We start from the raw sequence: 21,467 nt of genomic DNA on the forward strand, positions 1-21,467 counted from the left end.
AGACTGTAGTAATATCAAATGTAACATAGATATTTGTCATTTTATTACTTTTACTTGTGCACCTCATGTTTAATTTGTTTGACGAGTTCACATGTTGTGGTAGGTTATTCTTATTGTATTTTTTTTTTCCATTTCTTTTCCTTTAGGTCTTTGAGAGTTATATCATGTAAGGCTAATTAATAGGATATATTAGCATAATTTAATTACAAATTAATTGCTAAATATTGTGTGTCGGATTAAGTTTGTAAATGAATATTCATATAAATGTGTTTTACAAAATTAATTTTAACAAAAATTAGATTGCTATTAATTTGATTTGCATTTGAATACTTTTTGATAAATAGAATTTTTAAAAAATTTAACATAGTTTAAATGATATTAGTCAAAATTATGATAAAATACAAAATTACTAAAAATGACATTATTTATATTTATTTTCTTAATATTTATTCATTTTTTGACCCAAAATTAAAGTCAAGGTCCAAATAAACTAACCCAATTTCATAAGAGATTCACAAAAATCTAACGAATTTACTTAGATAGTGCCAGTTAGCCATACGATGTACTCGGAGCACAGACTCCATAAACTGTACTCAACTCAACTTACATGGCAAGCAAGATCCTGTTATCTACTACTTCAGGTATCATCAACAATTCAACCACTTTTAACGCAAGATAACTTTTCTAATATTAGAGAAGAAACTATCTATTATTACTAGTGAAAAAATTTAAGAGTGATAACTAAGTCATCATTTCTCTTTATAAATACCACATCAAATACAAGTATTTTTGAATTTCAATTTATTTAAAATTGTCTAAAATTCTTGTTAAATTAAGTATCAAAATTTTTTATAGATAATTCTTATCATCATTTAGATAATGATATTAGTAGAATTCACTCACCAGTGAACAGGTCAAAACCTTTGATTTCAAGTATTACCTCAAAATAATATTATTTGTATATTTTTTATAAACTAAATATTATGAAAAAGGTAATATATATATATATATATATATATATATATATATATATATATATATATATATATCTCAAAATGTAATTACACATGAAGCTACATGCAAAACAAAATAAAAGATTATATAAATATAAATATTTGTAAGTCAAATTATGTAAAATAGAAAAATTAAGAAGCATAACAGATCAGATACTAATCCAAATAATTATTAATTATTAGCTATTAGATAATTTAAAAAATAGGCTATATACAAGTGATGAAACAAAGAGCACAAGAAAGGTTTTATAAGACTTGACCAGTGGATGATAAAAGATAAATGTCGAAAGTAATATTTTTTATACTCTTAGGGAAAGTAAATTAGAAAAAATTTGATGTTGATGATACGAAAGAAAATCTCATTTAAATGCCACCAAATAGGGGTGTTCATGGTCGATGAAGCCGAATTTATTTTAATCCGAATTTTAAATAATAATTAAAATTATTTTTAAAATTTTTATTCGATTTTAGATTTGGTAAAATTTTATTATTTTTGGATCATATTAAAATTAAATTTAAACTAGTAAAATTCATGTTTTAATAAATTTTATATCAAAAAATTATGATATATTTATTTATAATAAAAAAATATACTTGTTATCGAAAAGTTAATATCTATATTTAAATTTAAATTTGTTCATAAATTCTAATCTCATGTTTTTTTGATTTATTTTTAATTTAATAAATATAATTAAAAATAAAACAATAAACTTATAATTAATATAACATAATATTAAAATTAATTTAAAATATATATATATATATATATATATATATATATACTTCTTTTAATTTTCTTAAAATATATATAAATCAAATAAAATTAAATTCATCTTGACCTAAATTTGATCTTAAATAATGATCGAATCTTTTTAAAATTCTTATATAATTTTACACCTGATAAAATTATACTAAATTAACTTCTAAAATATTTATGTTTAGACTGAATTTTTAAACCAGATCGAAGCATTTACACCTATATCACCCCAACATGTCATCGCTAAAAGACTGCAAAGCAAACATCACTATAAGTTCATAAAAGAAAATAAATAGTGCCAAATTAAATATTATATATCATAGTAATATACATATATGTAAATAGACGCTCTTTGTTATTTTAGTAAAATGTATTTAAAATTTAATATTTTTTATTATGCTTGAATAAAAAAAGTTGTACGTTAAATTTTTTCCATCCACCAACTATATCTAATAATTTTGGTGTACCTTTATTTATTAAACTATATATACAAATTATACGTGTAGATAAGATAATCCACTTTTCTTTATTAAAATATATGTAAGATTATTATAAATTTAAGATTGTAAATATTTCATAAAATGTTTTTTATTGACAAAGATATTTTTCAAATAAAATTTATGCTTCAATAATTTTTTTTAATTCTCGTTATAAATAATAAATAAAAATTAATGCAATATACCTAGCTTTTAGACACCAATAAAAAAATAGTAAAATTTACTTTATCTTTTTATCAATAAATAAACTAAAAAGAATTCTCTTAATTAGATATGATAATGAATTTTTATAGGGTAAATTTTTTTTTTCATTTCGTTTTCATTTAGTAAAATATTTTATGTTTTTGTTTTATTTTTATTATAAGTCCTGTTTATTCCTCTCTGCGAGAGAGTTGAATGTATCTATAGATATTAAATTTTATTTTTTTTAAAAAAATTAACCTAATCATAATAAAATTTAGTATAATTCAACAAAATATATAAATTTAAATATAAATTTAACATAATAATTTACGCATAAATTTTTAATGTATAAATTAAAATAAAATAAATTTATTCTTATAGAAATTTTGTGAATCTCTATATAACAGATAGCTCAATTTCTAGCCTCATTTTTTGCTTATTTTTTTCATATAAAAAAATTATACTTTAACTCAATGAAATGAACGTGTGTTAAAAATTTTCATTACTATGTTGTCAGTCCAAATCGCAACTTGCATTTTATTTTTTACTTTATTTTTTATTTTTTATTTTTTTGTTTATGAAAATCATCAAACGACTGCGTTTTAATAGTTTCATATTTTTCAATTTTGTTTGATTTGGTTTTAGCCCAAACGCAGCCAGTGACGGATCCAAAAATTTTTGATAGTAGGGGCAAAAGAAATATATATATATATATATATATAATAAAAAATTTTATAATAAAAATATTATGTGTACATAAAAATTAATTATCAAATTATTTATTAATTATTATGTATTTATATATAAATATATGTATTGTTTAATTTATTTTTAATGTGTATTACATAGATAGTTATTTTCGATATAAATATAACATTATTAGTTTTTATAATATCTAATTTTACAAATTAACATACTAAAATAATCATTTATAAATAGGATAAAGTATATTTTTTGTCCTTAAAGTTTGATAAAGTTTCAAAAATATCCCTAAATTTTATTTTGTTTCAATTTTGTCTCAAAAATTTTCGATTTGCATTAAATATACCCCTAACAGCTAATTTTTCAAAAAATTTAAGATCGATTCAACAACAATTTCATAAAAATAACTCCTCAATACAAGTAAATCAAGCATAATTTTCATGCATTATTGTTATATTGGTCTTAAATTTTTTTAAAATTTAGCCTCCGAAGGTATATTTGATGCAAATCGAAAACTTTTGGGACAAAATTGAAACAAAATAAAACTTAGAGGTATTTTTAAAACTTTTGCCAAATTTTGGGACAAAAAATATACTTTATCCTTATAAATATCTGTCTTTTTATATAGGATAAATGCTACATATTCATATTTTTTGTTAATCAAGTCCAATCAAATTTGTCTAAAACAACAAAAATCAGTTATGACTAATATTATTTTAAATTTTATTGTTTAACTTGGTTAGACTTGATTTATAACAAGATTTGGATGTATAGTATTTCTTTTACATATATATAAGTAAATACTTATTTAAAAATTTACTTCTTATACAATTAGAAGTCAATTCTTATTGAAATTTATAGTTGAAAAAGTTCTTTCAATTAATGTAGTTGTTACAGAAAAAAAATTAAAACTAATATAAAAAAAGATAAATAACATTATTTCGAGTTGATTTCTAAAAAAAACACAAATTTCATTTAAATTGAGAATTGATCATTCTAATGACATCTAATATAAAATTTTTAAATTGACTATGAAGTACAAAAATTGAATAAAAAATTATTATTGGGTCAAATTTAATAATTTAATGGGGACAAATAAATATTATTATCATATACAACTTAAAAAAATTTCAAATCGTAGTAGGGGCGATTGCCCTCACACTCATGTACATACATCCGTCCCTGAACGCAGCCTACGTTTATGAAATGGGCAATATTTAACTTTTTTTTGAAACTCAAAAACGCAGCTTGCGATTTAAATTGTCAAAAACTTTTTTTTTCAAAAACTTCAAAATGCAGATTGCGTTTTGTATAGAAAAGAATATTTTAATCGAGAGTCTTGCCTATAAATACGAAACACAATTTATTCGAAGTTCATCACTTCTACTCCTATTCCTCTTTCTTGCATATATTTCATAGTTGTGAGTTTTTTTTGGGCAATTAGTTGTGTCAAAAAAGTCGGGTTAGGTGAAGTTGACGTTATAGAAGGTATTGCAAATTTGCGAGTGTATTATACCAAACACACACGAAGGAGTGACTTTTGTTTGTGAATGTCTATTTTCATTTCCTATTCCATGCACCATAAGTTTTGTAGAGTTGTAAAATGGTCTTTGTGATAACATACAAAGTCACCATTTGAAAATGGTGAGCAACATCTTTTACAGGAATCCTATACAAGTATTTGGTGGACGGATACAGTTTCAAATAATGTTCATCACTGATGACGCATGTATGCAGCAGATGTTCTGTATTTATCAACAAACCTAATTTCACGTGCCGATGATAGAGCTGTACGTTGAGTTCGAACAACATATGAGGCTGGACGCAGTTGGCGAGAAGGTCAATGTTGATGAGATCGGGGATACAAATTGGAAAGAAGATAACAACGACAGTGAAGAGGAGTTCGAAGCCAACTATAAAGTCGATGACAAAAATGATGACGAAGACCTGACAGGAAATTCGGCGGTGCAAAATGAAGCGGATGCGATTGTAAGCCAGCACCCCTTTGGTGTTTCGTCTTTTATGCGGACTTTGGATCTCGAAGCCATGCATGCCCTAGAATTTTCTAAGTATGCAAATATGGGTATGTTATTATTTTTAATTAAAGTTATCACTACCATTTATTTTATTTTCCTTGTCTAACTAACGGTAGTTCGCATGTCATAGGTGAAGGCAATGTTGTGGCAGAAGATGATGAGTTTAGTGTCGGAATGGAATTTGGTTCTAGAGAGTCGCTGATATCTACAATCAAAAGCTACACTATCTCTAGAGGAGTTGATTACACTGTGTATGAGTTTGAGTCGCAGACATTCTATGCAAAATGCAAGGGTTATGGTGCAAGGTATGATTGGCTTATCCAAGCTAACTTGATTCAAAAGAAAGGTTGTTGGGAGATTAGGAGATACAATGGCAAACACACGTGCACCATGGAAACGATTTCACAAGATCGTGCCAAGTTGGACTCAGACACAATTGCAGATGCTATTAGGTCATTGGTTGAAGCAGACTTGTCAATAAAGGTGAAGTCTATTATTGTAGAAGTTCAGTCCAGGTTCAACTACACTGTAAGTTACCGCAAGACTTGGTTGACAAAGCAAAAATCTGTCGCAAAAATTTTCGGTGATTGGAAAGTTTCTTACCAGACTCTGCTAGTATGGTTGAAAGCAATGACTATGAAGATGCCAAGGTCTTGTATTCAAATATAAACGCTCCCCGTTTACTGTGAGAGTGAGGAGGTTCAAGGTGTAAGAGTTCTTCATCGCGTTTTTTGGAACTTCTATCCGTGTATTGTAGCATTTAGACAATGCAAGCCATTGGTACAGGTTGATGGCACACATCTGTACAGAAAATATAAAGGTACACTTTTAGTTGCGGTTGCACAAGACAGGAACCAAAACATTGTGCTTATTGCATTTGCGATAGTCGAGGGTGAGATGGCAGACGCGTGAGAGTTTTTTCTAACCAATTTACGGAGATATATTGATACCATTGATGGTGTGGGCATTATTTCTGACTGCCATAACTCCATTGAAGCAGCAATAGCTCGTAGTAACGGTGCATGGTCACCACCAAGAGCATGGCACATGTTCTGCGTCAGGCATATCGGGTTCAACTTCTTAAAGAGGTTCAAGCCTCCATATTTGCATAAACTCATAATTAACACATGTATTTGAATTCGCTGTTATGTTCCTATTCATAGTAATTTTGTAGCATCTACTTATGATTACTTGTTTTATTCTATAGGCTATTCTAGGACAAAACAGGAGTACAACAAAAACTACCAAATGCTTAAAGAGTGGGGTGAGGCATATACTCAATGGTGCGATGAGTTTGGTGTTCAGAGATGGGTGTTGGCATTTGACGGAGGTCATCATTAGGATATATGACGACAAACTTGGTAGAGTGCATAAATTTTGTCCTGAAGGGTGCACGCAACCTTTCTGTGACTGCCATTGTTAGGTCTACTTTCTATCGGTTAAACGAATTGTTTACTTGGAAGAGCGTCGAGGCTCATGGGCCTATCCACAACAAATTCACATATTCAGAATTTGCCACCAAAAGAGTTGAAGAAAGTTTTTGACGTGCAAGAAATATTGTCATCAATCAGTTCGACAGACGCAATGAGATGTTTGAGGTTCGCAAAATATAACATGGTTCCAATTACAATGTTAACCTTGCGCAATGATACTGCGATTGTGGCCATTTTTAGGTCGAGCGACTCCCATGTCGCCACATTTTTGCATGTTGCGCTAACCAGCGTCTTGATTGGTAAGTATATGTGCATGACGTGTACAAGATGTCTGAAATTTGCAAGGTCTACAGAAGCGAGTTTGTTCCGATGGGTGACCCATCTATGTGGGCTAGATATTGGTGCAAAAATTTTACAATCCACAAACTAACCGGCAAGTGCACCGGGTCGTACTAAGTAATACCTCAGGTGAGTGAGGGTCGATCCCACGAGGATTGATGGATTAAGCAACAATGGTTAATTGATTTACTTAACCAGACAAGCAGAAAAGAGTGTTTTGGTATTCAAATAGCATTAAACAATAATTAAGAATTTCAGAATACAAACAGTAAAGAAGTTATGAAATATATATGGAGAAAGAGTTAAGATTTCAGAGATATCTATTTTCTGGGTTAATTTTTCTTATTAATTTATTTTAATCATGTAAGATTTAATTCATGGCAAACTATATGTGACTAGATCCTAATTCCTTAGATCTTTCTAGTCTCCTCTAAAATTCATTAACTGCCAATCCTTGATCAATTAATTCCAATTAGAAGTTGCATGATCAAATTCCAGTTTGTATGCCACAAAAATTTCAATTACCCAAAAATAAGGGGATTATATGTCACGTATCCCGTTAAATCCAAATAATTAAAATTTAGAAGAAATTGTTTTCAAGCTGTTGTTTAAGTAAAGAACTTTTCCAAGTTATACAAGAACATAATTAGAACATGGGTCATACTTCCGTTCCACCCAAATTCATAAAATAAAGAGCGAAAACAATTCTTGAATTATAAATCAAAACATGAATTAAAAGACAAAAACAATAGAATCAATCCATACAAATAGACAGAGCTCCTAACCTTAACAATAGAGGTTTAGTTGCTCATGATTCAGAGAAGAAAATAAGGATTCAGGTAAATTGTCTGAGATGGAATGTAAATTTGTATAGAATTCCCTAATAGAATCCTCCAAAATCCCCTAAAGAAGAAAAGTTCTCCTTTTTATAACTAATTCTAATTAATTTTAAAATCTAATATCTAAAATTAAGATAATATCTTTTCCTATATTCAAATTCAAATTTGAATCAGAATCAATTAAATAATCCACACCTTGTAACGTGGGGACCACTTGGCTTCACTGGATCCGCGCCTAACTTCGCAGAGAGCTGCGCCTTACTTGAGTGCCAAAATGGGGCCCAGAAATCACCCCCAGCATTTTTTTGCGTTTTCTGTACGTGGCACACGTCACGCGTACGCGTCGATGGTCTATTCTGCGTGTCAAATGTACGGGTCAAGTACGCGCACACGTCACCGTTCAAATCTTCAAATCCCGCGTACGCGTCATCCACGCGCCCGCGTCACCATGGAACGCTTCAAATCACGCGCACGCGTCAGGTACGCATGCGCGTCGCTCCTCGCTGTCCTCTCCTTTAATTCTTGTGCAGCAGAAACTCCATCAAATCCAGCCGAATGCTACCTAAAATAAACAGAATTTCACAAGACTCAAAGTAGCATCCATAGTGGCTAAAAGACAATTAATTCTTGATTAAACTTAACAAATTAAATGCAAATTCACTAGAAAAAGATAAGAAAGATGCTCACGCATCACAACACCAAACTTGAATTGTTGCTTGTCCTCAAGCAACCAAAATAATACAGGCTTAGGATGTGAATTTGCATGAGAATGAGAGTTCGATTAAACTCAAGTCTATTCTTAAAATGGGATTTATTCATTGTAATTTTGAACAGTTTTGGTATCTCACTCTCCTTTGAATAAGAGGAATGTCAGTGTCATTCGGAATTAGAATCCGAATCATATTATGAATTCTCTGATCTTTATACTCTAGTTTAATCCTTGAACACAGCATGATTTTCTTTAATTTATTTTTCTTTGGTGCTTTGCACCTTGAGCCTAGCCGTGACTTTAAATGTTTTGTCTCAAGGATTACTTGACACAGAAACACCACAAGCACTTGACTGGGGAACTCTCTTTAAGTTCTTATTTTTCTTCCATTTACTCTCCGACAGTGGTGCTCAAAGCCTTTAGCATACTCTGTTAAACGCACTTGGTCTCGACTCTAAGTGTTATGTCTCAAGGATTACTTGGCACAATCACACCACAAGCATATGACTAGGAAAACAACTCTTTGAGCTTTTAATCATGTCTGACCTCCTTAGTCATTGATGCTCAAAGCCTTGGACCTTGCTTTTATTATTATATATTTTTTTCTTTTGCTGTTTCTTTTGCTTCAAGGATTAAACTTTTACTTATTTCAGAAAAGTCATAAAAATTCTCTAAATTCTTGTTCCTTATACATCAACATCCTTTGATTCAAATTCAAATATGCACTGTTCATGTCATACATTCAAAATCACAAATAATACCACCACAATTAAGTGAATAAGACTACTCTTAAAATTAGACTCAATTTCTCAATAAATACATCACTTCTTTTCTTTTCTTTTAAGATTTAAGTTCAGTGAGTGGTGCGTAAAACATTTTTTTATTTTTTATTTTTTTTACTAAAAGTACTAACGATTATGCAAGCAATCAAAGCAATAGAAAACAGAAGACAACAACATACGAATGGAGGAGAAATAGAATAAAAGGAACTCAACCACCTCATTTATGCTGGTGGTCATCTCATTCCTTCATGAAGAACATTCTTCTCCCTTTGGTGCTAGACAGAAGAGCCATAAGCAAAGCGTCAATACCAAACTTAAAGGTTTGCTTGTCCTCAAGCAAAGAAGAACTGCAAATAGAGAGAGACATAAAAGCAATTAAAATGATAAAAGAAGAAGAAAAAGATAAAAGAACAAGAGAGAATTAGGATTTGGGAGGTGGATGATTTGAAATCAGGCACCGAGGTGGTTCAATTGGGCGTCGCATGCGACGCGTACGCATGCGACGCGTACGCATGAGGCACGCGTATGCGTGGATCGCGCGAACCTCAAGCGAAGCGTACGCGTCAGGGATGCTTACGCGTGGACGGCCAGGATGGGAAAATGACACGTACGCATCGGGGACGCATCCGCGTGGTGGGGCTTGTGCGCCCAGCATAGTTCCAGCCCCACACCAGCATAACTCTTTGGCCAAACACCTTTTACGCTGATTTTACTCATCCACGCGTACTGGTGCACGAAATTGCAATCACACTTTTGCAATCCCGCACAACTAACCAGCAAGTGCACTGGGTCGTCCAAGTAATACCTTACGTGAGTAAGGGTCGATCCCACGGAGATTGTTGGCTTGAAGCAAGCTATGGTTATCTTGTAAATCTTAGTCAGGATATCAGAAATTATCAAGGTTTGATTATGAACAACAAAAGAACATGAAATAGGTACTTGTTTTGCAGTAATGGAGAATAGGTTGAGGTTTTGGAGATGCTCCATCTTCTGAATCTCTGCTTTCCTACTGTCTTCTTCTTCAAGCACGCAAGACTCCTTCCATGGCAAGCTGTATGCAAGGGTTTCACCGTTGTCAGTGGCTACCTCCCATCCTCTCAGTGGAAATGTTCAACGCACCCTGTCACGGCACGGCTATCCATCTGTCGGTTCTCAATCAGGCCGGAATAGAATCCAGTGATTCTTTTGCGTCTGTCACTAACGCCCCGCCTTCAGGAGTTTGAAGCTCGTCACAGTCATTCAATCATTGAATCCTACTCAGAATACCACAGACAAGGTTTAGACCTTCCGGATTCTCTTGAATGCCGCCATCAGTTCTAGCTTATACCACGAAGATTCCGGTTAAAGAATCCAAGAGATATCTACTTAATCTAAGGTAGAACGGAGGTGGTTGTCAGGCACACGTTCATAGTTGAGAATGATGATGAGTGTCACAGATCATCACATTCATCCGGTTTAAGAACAAGTAATATCTTAGAATGGAAGCAAGCATGATTGAATGAAAAACAGTAGTAATTGCATTAATCCATCAAGACACAGCAGAGCTCCTCACCCCCAACCATGGGGTTTAGAGACTCATGCCGTGGAAGGTACACAAAGAAACGTGTAAAGTGTCATGAGGTACAGATACAATGTCAAAAGATCCTATTAATAGTAAACTAGTAACCTAGGGTATACAGAAATGAGTAAATGACGTAAAAATCCACTTCTGGGTCCACTTAGTGTGTGCTTGGGCTGAGCAATGAAGCATTTTCGTGTAGAGACCTTTTCTGGAGTTAAACGCCAGCTTTCATGCCAGTTTGGGCGTTTAACTCCAATTTTTATGCCAGTTCCAGCGTTAAACGCTGGAAATTCTGAGGCCGATTTGCAACACCGGTTTGGGCCATCAAATCTCGAGCAAAGTATGAACTATTATACATTGCTGGAAAGCCCAGGATGTCTACTTTCCAACGCCGTTGAGAGCGCGCCAATTGGGCTTCTGTAGCTCCAGAAAATCCACTTCGAGTGCAGGGAGGTCAGAATCCAACAGCATCTGCAGTCCTTTTCAGTCTCTGAATCAGATTTTTGCTCAGGACCCTCAATTTCAGCCAGAAAATACCTGAAATCACAGAAAAATACACAAACTCATAGTAAAGTCCAGAAAGGTGAATTTTAACTAAAAACTAATAAAAATATACTAAAAACTAACTAGATCATACCAAAAACATACTAAAAACAATGCCAAAAAGCGTACAAATTATCCGCTCATCACAACACCAAACTTAAATTGTTGCTTGTCCCCAAGCAACTGAAAATCAAAATAGGATAAAAAGAAGAGAATATACTATAGACTCCAAAATATCAAGGAAACTTAGCTCCAATTAGATGAGCGGGACTAGTAGCTTCTTGCTTCCGAACAGTTTTGGCATCTCACTCTATCCTTTGAAGTTCAGAATGATTGACATCTATAAGAACTCAGAACTCAGATAATGTTATTGATTCTCCTAGTTAAATATAATGATTCTTGAACATAGCTAGTGTATGAGTCTTGGCCGTGGCCCAAAGCACTCTGTCTTCCAATATTACCACCGGATACATACATGCCACAGACACATAATTGGGTGAACCCTTTCAGATTGTGACTCAGCTTTGCTAGAGTCCCCAATTAGAGGTGTCCAGGGTTCTTAAGCACACTCTTGTTGCCTTGGATCACAACTTTATTTCTTTCTTTTTCTTTTTCTTTTTTTCGAATTTTTTTTTTGTATTCACTGCTTTTTCTTGCTTCAAGAATCAATCTGATGATTTTTTAGATCCTCAATAACAGTTCTCTTTTTTCCTCATTCTTTCAAGAGCCAACAATTTTAACATTTTCAAAACAACAAATTCAAAAGACATATGCACTGTTCAAGCATTCATTCGGAAAACAAAAATTATTGTCACCACATCAAACTAATTCAACTAGTTTCAAGGATAAATTTCGAAATCCTGTACTTCTTGTTCTTTTGTGATTAAAGCATTTTTTATTTAAGAGAGGTGATGGATTCATAGGACATTCATAGCTTTAAGACATGAATTTTAAATTTTATTAATTATGGATTAAGAACAAGACTCAAAAATAGATATAAGATGAGACTAGAAAATAAAAATAGAAAACAAAAATTTAAATAGGCTCCTAATGATAGAGGTTTTCACAGAGTTAGGACTCAACAACCTTGATTTTGAGAAGTGGATGCTCCCTCAACTTGAGAGGAGAGCTTTTGGCGTTTCAACTCTTGGAGTTCACGCCCTTGCTTCTCTTGTTCCTTCAACAATTTGCAGAGCATGCAGTTCTGATTCTGCTGTTCTTCCTTAAGTTGCTCCATAGTCTCTTGCAACTTGTTGATAGATGCTTCTAGGCTGGCCCAATAGCCAATTTCAGGGAATTCAGGGAGGAACTCCTGCGCCCTCCTTTTGATAGAGTTGTCTTGCATTTGTCCTTCCATTGACTTCTTGGTGATTGGATGTTCAATGGGTATGAATTCATCTACTCCCATCTTCACCCCAGCCTCTTTACAGAGCAAGGAGATCAAGCTTGGGTAAGCCAATTTGGCTTCAGTGGAATTCTTATTTGCAATTTTGTAGATCTCACAAGCAATCACATGATGAACCTCCACTTCTTTTCCAAGCATAATGCAATGAATCATCACTGCTCTCTTGATGGTGACCTCAGAACGGTTGCTAGTGGGCAGTATGGAACGCCCAATAAAGTCTAGCCAACCTCTTGCAATTGGTTTGAGGTCTCCCCTCTTGAGTTGGTTTGGGACACCCTTTGAATTGGTTATCCACTTAGTTCCAGGGAGGCATATGTCCTCTAGAACTTGATCCAACCCTTTATCTGCTCTCACCATTCTCCTATTAAAGGATTCAGGATCATCCTGCAGTTGAGGCAGTTTGAAGATTTCTCTTATTTTGTCCAGATGGAAGTACATAACTTTCCCTCTGACCATGGTTCTGTAAGTATGGTAAGCAGTTCCAGTCATTCTCTGCTTATCTGTTAGCCACAGATTTGAGTAGAATTCCTGAACCATATTCCTTCCAACCTTTATCTCAGGATTGGTTAGAACTTCCCATCCTCTGTTTCGAATTTGCTCTTGGATCCCCGGATATTCATCTTCTTTCAGATCAAATTTAACTTCCGGGATCACTGACCTCAGACCCATTATCTTGTGATAATGGTCTTCATGTTCTTTGGTTAAGAACTTCTCTTGATTCCAAAGATTCTTTGGATTATTCTCTTTCTTTCCTCTTAAATTGGTTTATTTTCCCTTAGGAGCTATGATCTTGATGAATCTTGGCTTAGTGATCACGGAAAAGCACACCAAACTTAGAGATTTGCTTGTCCTCAAGCAAAAGAAAGGAAAGAAGAGAGAGAGGAGAAGAGCAAATTCGAATGGTGTGGGGGGAATGAGGAGGCCAAACGTATTTTTATAAGGGGGGGAGAAGAGATTTCGAAAAATTGAAAGGGGATTTGAGAAGATATGGAGAGAATTTGAGAGAAAGGTGAGTTTTTGAACAAGATTTGGGATTGATTTGAGAGATTTGAAGAATGATTTTTGATTTTTGAAGATTTGAAAGTGATTGATGAAAGGTTGAGATGGATTTATGTAGAAAAGTATGGGTAAGAAAAGGAAAGTTTGAAAAAAATTTGATTGGAAATCGAAATCTTAGTCCCCCACCTTTCTGGCGTTAAACGCCCAGAATGGCACCCATTCTGGCGTTTAACGCCCATTTGTTGCCCCTTTTGGGCGTTTAACGCCCAGCCAGGTGCCCTGGCTGGCGTTAAACGCCAGAATTCCTTTATCACTGGGCGTTTTTCTAAAACGCCAAGGATGCTGCACACCTGGCGTTAAACGCCCAGAATGGTGCCCATTCTGGCGTTTAACGCCCAAAATGGTACCTTTACTGGCGTTAAACGCCCAGAATGGTGCCCATTCTGGCGTTTAACGCCCAAAACGCCCCTTACTGGCGTTTTTTCGCCAGTAAGCTCTTTTTCTCTGCTTCTTGCGCTGAATCCTTCTGTAACTCTGTGAATTCCTTCATTTTTGATACTTGCCTTTGTAAAAACAAAACATATAACCTGCTAATGACTGGGTTGCCTCCCAACAAGCGCTTCTTTACTGTCTTTAGCTGGACCTTTACTGAGAATCACTCAAGTCTCAGTTTTGAGCATTCCTGCTCAAAATTGCCTTCAAGATAATGCTTGATTCTCTGTCCATTAACAATGAACTTTTTGTCAGAATCAATATCCTGAAGCTCAACATATCCATATGGTGACACTCCTGTAATCACATACGGACCCCTCCACCGGGATTTGAGTTTCCCTGGAAACAATCTGAGCCTAGAGTTGAAGAGCAGGACTTTTTGTCCCGGCTCAAAGACTCTGGATGACAACTTCTTGTCATGCCACTTCTTTGCCTTTTCCTTATAAATTTTTGCATTTTCAAAGGCATTGAGTCTGAACTCTTCTAGCTCATTTAGCTGGAGCAATCTTTTTTCACCAGCTAACTGAGCATCCATGTTTAGGAATCTGGTTGCCCAGTAGGCTTTATGTTCTAGTTCCACGGGCAGATGACAGGCCTTCCCATACACCAGTTGGTATGGAGAGGTTCCTATAGGAGTCTTGAATGCTGTTCTGTATGCCTACAGAGCATCATCCAAGCTCTTTGCCCAATCCTTTCTTCGGGCTATCACAGTCCATTCCAGGATTCTTTTTAGCTCTCTGTTAGAGACTTCAGCTTGCCCATTTGTCTGTGGATGATACGAAGTTGCCACTTTGTGGCTAATCCCATATCTAACCATAGCAGAGTATAGCTGTCTATTGCAGAAATGAGTGCCCCCGTCACTGATTAGTACTCTGGGAACACCAAATCTGCTGAAGATGTGTTTCTGGAGGAATTTCAGCACGGTCTTGGTATCATTAGTGGGTGTAGCAATTGCTTCTACCCACTTAGATACATAGTCCACTGCCACCAGAATGTAAGTGTTTGAGTATGATGGTGGGACTGGACCCATGAAGTCAATTCCCCATACATCAAACAATTCTATCTCTAATATCCCTTGTTGAGGCATGGCATATCCATGAGGCAAGTTACCAGCTCTTTGGCAACTGTCACAGTTACGCACAAACTCTCGGGCATCTTTATAGAGAGTAGGCCAGTAGAAGCCACATTGGAGGACTTTAGTAGCTGTTCGCTCACTTCCAAAATGTCCTCCATACTGTGATCCATGGCAGTGCCATAGGATCCTTTGTGCTTCTTCTCTGGGTACACATCTGCGGATCATTCCGTCTGCACATCTCTTAAAGAGATATGGTTCATCCCAGAGGTAGTACTTGGCATCTGAAATTAATTTCTTTCTTTGCACTCTGCTGTACTCCTGGGGTATGAACCTCACAGCTTTATAATTTGCAATATCTGCAAACCATGGAGCTTCCTGAATGGCAAAGAGTTGCTCATCTGGGAAGGTCTCAGAGATCTCAGTAGAAGGGAGGGACGCCCCAGCTATTGGTTCTATTCGGGACAGATGATCAGCTACTTGGTTCTTTGTCCCTTTTCTGTCTCTTATTTCTATATCAAACTCTTGCAGAAGCAACACCCATCTGATAAGCCTGGGTTTTGAATCCTGCTTTGTGAGTAAGTATTTAAGAGCAGCATGGTCAGTGTAAACAACCACTTTGGATCCCACTAGATAGGATCTAAACTTGTCAATGGCATAGACCACTGCAAGTAACTCTTTTTCTGTGGTTGTGTAATTCTTCTGTGCGTCATTTAGAACATGGCTGGCATAATAAATGACGTGCAGAAGCTTGTTATGCCTCTGTCCCAACACTGCACCAATGGCATGGTCACTGGCATCACACATTAGTTCAAATGGCAATGTCCAATCTGGTGCAGAGATGACTGGTGCTGTGACCAGCTTAGCTTTCAGGGTCTCAAATGCCTGCAGACACTGTGTGTCAAACACAAATGGTGTGTCAGCAGCTAGCAGGTTACTCAAAGGTTTTGCAATTTTCAAAAAATCCTTTATAAACCTTCTGTAGAATCCTGCATGCCCCAGAAAGCTTCTGATTGCCTTAACATTGGCAGGTGGTGGTAATTTTTCAATTACCTCTACCTTTGCCTTATCCACCTCTATTCCCCTGCTTGAAATTTTGTGCCTGATGAGCGGATAATTTGTACGCTTTTTGGCATTGTTTTTAGTATGTTTTTAGTATGATCTAGTTAGTTTTTAGTATATTTTTATTAGTTTTTAGTTAAAATTCACTTTTCTGGACTTTACTATGAGTTTGTGTGTTTTTCTGTGATTTCAGGTATTTTCTGGCTGAAATTGAGGGACCTGAGCAAAAATCTGATTCAGAGACTGAAAAGGACTGCAGATGCTGTTGGATTCTGACCTCCCTGCACTCGAAGTGGATTTTCTGGAGCTACAGAAGCCCAATTGGCGCGCTCTCAATGGCTTTGGAAAGTAGACATCCTGGGCTTTCCAGCAATATATGATAGTCCATACTTTGCCCAAGATTTGATGGCCCAAACCGGCGTTCAAAGTCACCCTCAAGATTCCCAGCGTTAAACGCCGGAACTGGCACCAAAATGGGAGTTAAACGCCCAAACTGGCACAAAAGCTGGCGTTTAACTCCAAGAAGAGTCTCTACACGAAAATGCTTCATTGCTCAGCCCAAGCACACACCAAGTGGGCCCGGAAGTGGATTTTTATGTCATTTACTCATTTCTGTAAACCTTAGGCTACTAGTTTTCTATAAGTAGGACCTTTTACTATTGTATTAGGGAGCTTTTGATCATGTTTTTATGATTGAACCCTCATTGGGAGGCTGGCCATTTGACCATGCCTAGACCTTGTTCTTATGTATTTTCAACGGTGGAGTTTCTACACACCATAGATTAAGGTGTGGAGCTCTGCTGTACCTCGAGTATTAATGCAATTACTATTGTTCTTCTATTCAATTCCGCTTGTTCTTCAACTTGATGAATGTGATGATCCGTGACACTCATCATCATTCTCATCTATGAACATGTGACTGACAACCACCTCCGTTCTACCTTCGATTGGGTGAATATCTCTTGGATTCCTGATACACGATGCATGGTTGATCGCCTGACAACCGAGTGCTCGCCTGACAAACGAGCCAGCCATTCCGTGAGATCAGAGTCTTCATGGTATAGGCTAGAACTGATGGCGGCATTCAAGAGAATCCGGAAGGTCTAACCTTGTCTGTGGTATTCTGAGTAGGATTCAATGATTGAATGACTATGACGTGCTTCAAACTCCTGAAGGCGGGGCGTTAGTGACAGACGCAAAAGAATCACTGGATTCTATTCCGGCCTGATCGAGAACCGACAGATGGATAGCCGTGCCGTGACAGGGTGTGTTGAACATTTCCACTGAGAGGATGGGAGGTAGCCACTGACAACGGTGAAACCCTTGCTTAAACTTGCCATGGAAAGGAGTAAGAAGGATTGGATGAAGACAGTAGGAAAGCAGAGAGACGAAAGGGAAGGCATCTTCATACGCTTATCTGAAATTCCTACCAATGAATTACATAAGTATCTCTATCTTTATCTTTATGTTCTATGCGTTTATCACCATATCCATTTGAGTTTGCCTGACTAAGATTTACAAGATGACCATAGCTTGCTTCATACCAACAATCTCCGTGGGATCGACCCTTACTCGCGTAAGGTTTATTACTTGGACGACCCAGTGCACTTGCTGGTTAGTTGTGCGAAGTTGTGTTTATGCCATGGTATTGAATACCAAGTTTTTGGGGTTCATTACCGGGGATTATGAGAGTTGTGAAAAGTATTGTTGACAATTTCGCGCACCATGTTTTTGGCACTGTTGCCGAGGATTGTTCGAGTTTGGACAACTGACGGTTCATCTTGTTGCTTAGATTAGGTATTTTTTTTTCAGAATTCTTGAAGATGAATTCTAGAGTTTCATGATGATTCGTTGAAGTCTGGCTGGCTGTGAAGCCATGTCTAATTTCATTGGACCGAGGTTTCAACTTATCATCACAAGAGCTTGTTGATTTCTATCAATCTTGCTGTTGGAGCAGTGATCTACTAAGGCTTGGCTGGCCTTTGGCCATGTCTAGTGTTTTGGACCGAAGCTTTCTTTGAAAGCTTGGCTGGCTGTGAAGCCATGTCTAATTCCTGGACCGGAGTCTTAGACTAAACATTGCATGATTCCTGGAATTCTCATTAAGAATTTTGATACCTTTATTTTCTTTTTCCACTTAATTTTCGAAAAGCACAAAAAAATTGCAAAATCATAAAAACCAAAAAAATATTGCATGTTTCTTGTTTGAGTCTAGTGTCTCATCTTAAGTTTGGTGTCAATTGCATGTTTCTGTTCTTATTGCATTCATGCATGTGTCTTAAGGATCTTCAAGTAATTCTTGATGATTTCTTACTCTGATCTTTGAATTTTCTTGACTTGAGTGTTTTGTGTATCTCATATGCATTCTCATTTCATTAGTGTCAGTAGTATGCAAACTGCTAAGTTTGGTGTCTTGCATGCATTGTTATTTAGTTGCATTTTGATTTTTCTTCATTATTAAAAATCCAAAAAAAATTTTATTTGTGTCTTCTCAAGTCAATAATACAGAGAATTGAAGATTCAGAACATTCAGCAGAGGAATTGCACAGAAAAGGCTGGGCGTTCAAAACGCCCAGTAAAGAAGGACAGACTGGCGTTTAAACGCCAGCCAGGGTACCTGGTTGGGCGTTTAACGCCCAAAAGGGTATAGTTTTGGGCGTTAAACGCCAGAATGTGCACCATTCTGGGCGTTTAACGCCAGGATGGCACAAGAGGGAAGATTTTGTTTTCAAATCAATTTTTTTTTTAAGTTTTCAAAATCAAATCTTTTTCAAATCATATATTTTCAATCAAATCTTTTTCAAAATCAATTTCTTTCCATTTTCAAAGATACTTGCTATCAATTAATGATTTGACTCAACATTTCAAGTATGTTGCCTTTTCTTTTGAGAAAGGTTTAATGTTTGAATCATATCTTTTCTTGTTAGCCAAGTCATTAATTTTCAAAATCAAATCTTTTAAAATGTTTTTCAAATCATATCTTCTCAATCACATTTTTTAAACCAATCATATCTTCTTAACCACATCTTTTTCAAAATAGTTTTCAATCAAATCTTTTTGATTTCTAATTTCAAAATCTTTTTCAAAAATCACTTAATTTCTTTCCCACTCTTATTTTCGAAAATCAAGTAGTGTTTTTCAAAATGTTTTCAAAATCTTTCACTCAATTTTCGAAAATTACTTCCCTTCTTCTCACATCCTTCTATTTATGGACTAACACTATTCCTTAATGCAAAATTCGAACTCCATCTTCTTTGATAAGTTCGAATTTTCTACTTCTGTCTTCTACTTTTCTTTTCCTCTGACACCTCAAGGAATCTCTATACTGTGACATAGAGGATTCCACATTTTCTTGTTCTCTTCTCTTTCATATGAGCAGGAGCAAAGACAAAAGCATTCTTGTTGAGGCTGATCCTGAACCTGAAAGGACCTTGAAGAGAAAGCTAAGAGAAGCCAAAGCACAACTCTCTGTAGAGGACCTAACATAAATCTTCAAAGAAGAAGAACACATGGCAGCCGAAAACAACAACAATGCCAACAATGCAAGGAAGGTGCTGGGTGACTTTACTGCACCTACTCCCGACTTCTATGGGAGAAGCATCTCTATCCCTGCCATTGGAGCAAACAACTTTGAGCTTAAGCCTCAATTAGTTTCTCTAATGCAACAGAATTGCAAGTTCCATGGACTTCCATTGGAAGATCCTCATCAGTTTTTAGCTGAATTCTTGCAAATCTGTGACACTGTCAAGACTAATGGGGTTGACCCTGAGGTCTACAGACTTATGCTATTCCCTTTTGCTGTAAGAGACAGAGCTAGGACATGGTTGGACTCACAACCTAAAGAAAGCCTAGACTCTTGGGAAAAGCTAGTCAATGCCTTCTTGGCAAAGTTCTTTCCACCTCAAAAATTGAGTAAGCTTAGAGTGGAAGTCCAAACCTTCAGACAGAAGGAAGGAGAATCCCTCTATGAAGCTTGGGAAAGATACAAACAATTAATCAGAAAGTGTCCTTCTGATATGCTTTCTGAATGGAGCATCATAGGTATTTTCTATGATGGTCTCTCTGAACTATCCAAAATGTCTTTGGATAGCTCTGCTGGAGGATCTCTTCATCTGAAGAAGACGCCTACAGAAGCTCAAGAGCTGATTAAAATGGTTGCAAATAACCAATTCATGTACACTTCTGAAAGGAATCCTGTGAACAATGGGACTAGTCAGAAGAAAAGAGTTCTTGAGATTGACACTCTGAATGCCATATTGGCTCAGAACAAAATATTGACTCAACAAGTCAATATGATTTCTCAAAGTCTGTCTGGAATGCAAAATGCACCAAGCAGTACTAAGGAAGCTTCATCTGAGGAAGAAGCTTATGATCCTGAGAACCCTTCAATGGAAGAGGTGAATTACATGGGAGAGCCCTATGGAAACACCTATAATCCTTCATGGAGAAATCATCCAAATCTCTCATGGAAGGATCAACAGAGACCTCAACAAGGTTTCAACAATAACAATGGTGGAAGAAACAGGTTTAGCAATAGCAAGCCTTTTCCATCATCTTCTCAGCAGCAGACAGAGAGTTCTAAGCAGAATACCTCTGACTTAGCAACCATGGTCTCTGATCTAATCAAAACCACTCAAAGTTTCATGACTGAAACAAGGTCCTCCATTAGAAACTTGGAGGGACAAGTGGGTCAGCTGAGCAAGAAAATTACTGAACTCCCTCTTAGTACTCTTCCAAGCAATACAGAAGAAAATCCAAAAGGAGAGTGCAAGGCCATCAACATGGCCAAATTTTGGGAGGAAGGAAAGGCAGTGAACGCCACTGAGGAAGGCCTCAATGGACGCCCACTGGCCTCTAATGAGTTCCCCAATGAGGAACCATGGGAATCTGAGGCTCAAAATGAGACCATAGAGATTCCATTGGACTTACTTCTGCCATTCATGAGCTCTGATGAGTATTCCTCCTCTGAAGAGGATGAGTATGTCACTGAAGAGCAAGTTGCTAAATACCTTGGAGCAATCATGAAGCTAAATGACAAGTTAT

The 21,467-nt window shown here is 35.8% G+C and overlaps 1 non-coding gene across 1 annotated transcript; it reads right to left on the reverse strand.

The window, feature by feature from the left end:
* Positions 1-20,338: 20,338 nt before the first annotated feature.
* On the reverse strand, positions 20,339-20,446 carry LOC112708646 (small nucleolar RNA R71). The gene has a single exon (XR_003156490.1). It is a non-coding gene; the product is annotated as a small nucleolar RNA R71 (small nucleolar RNA).
* Between the last annotated feature and the right edge of the window lie 1,021 nt (positions 20,447-21,467).

This window comes from Arachis hypogaea, chromosome 8 (genome assembly GCF_003086295.3).
Source record: "Arachis hypogaea cultivar Tifrunner chromosome 8, arahy.Tifrunner.gnm2.J5K5, whole genome shotgun sequence".
NCBI classification, from domain to species: Eukaryota; Viridiplantae; Streptophyta; class Magnoliopsida; order Fabales; family Fabaceae; genus Arachis; species Arachis hypogaea.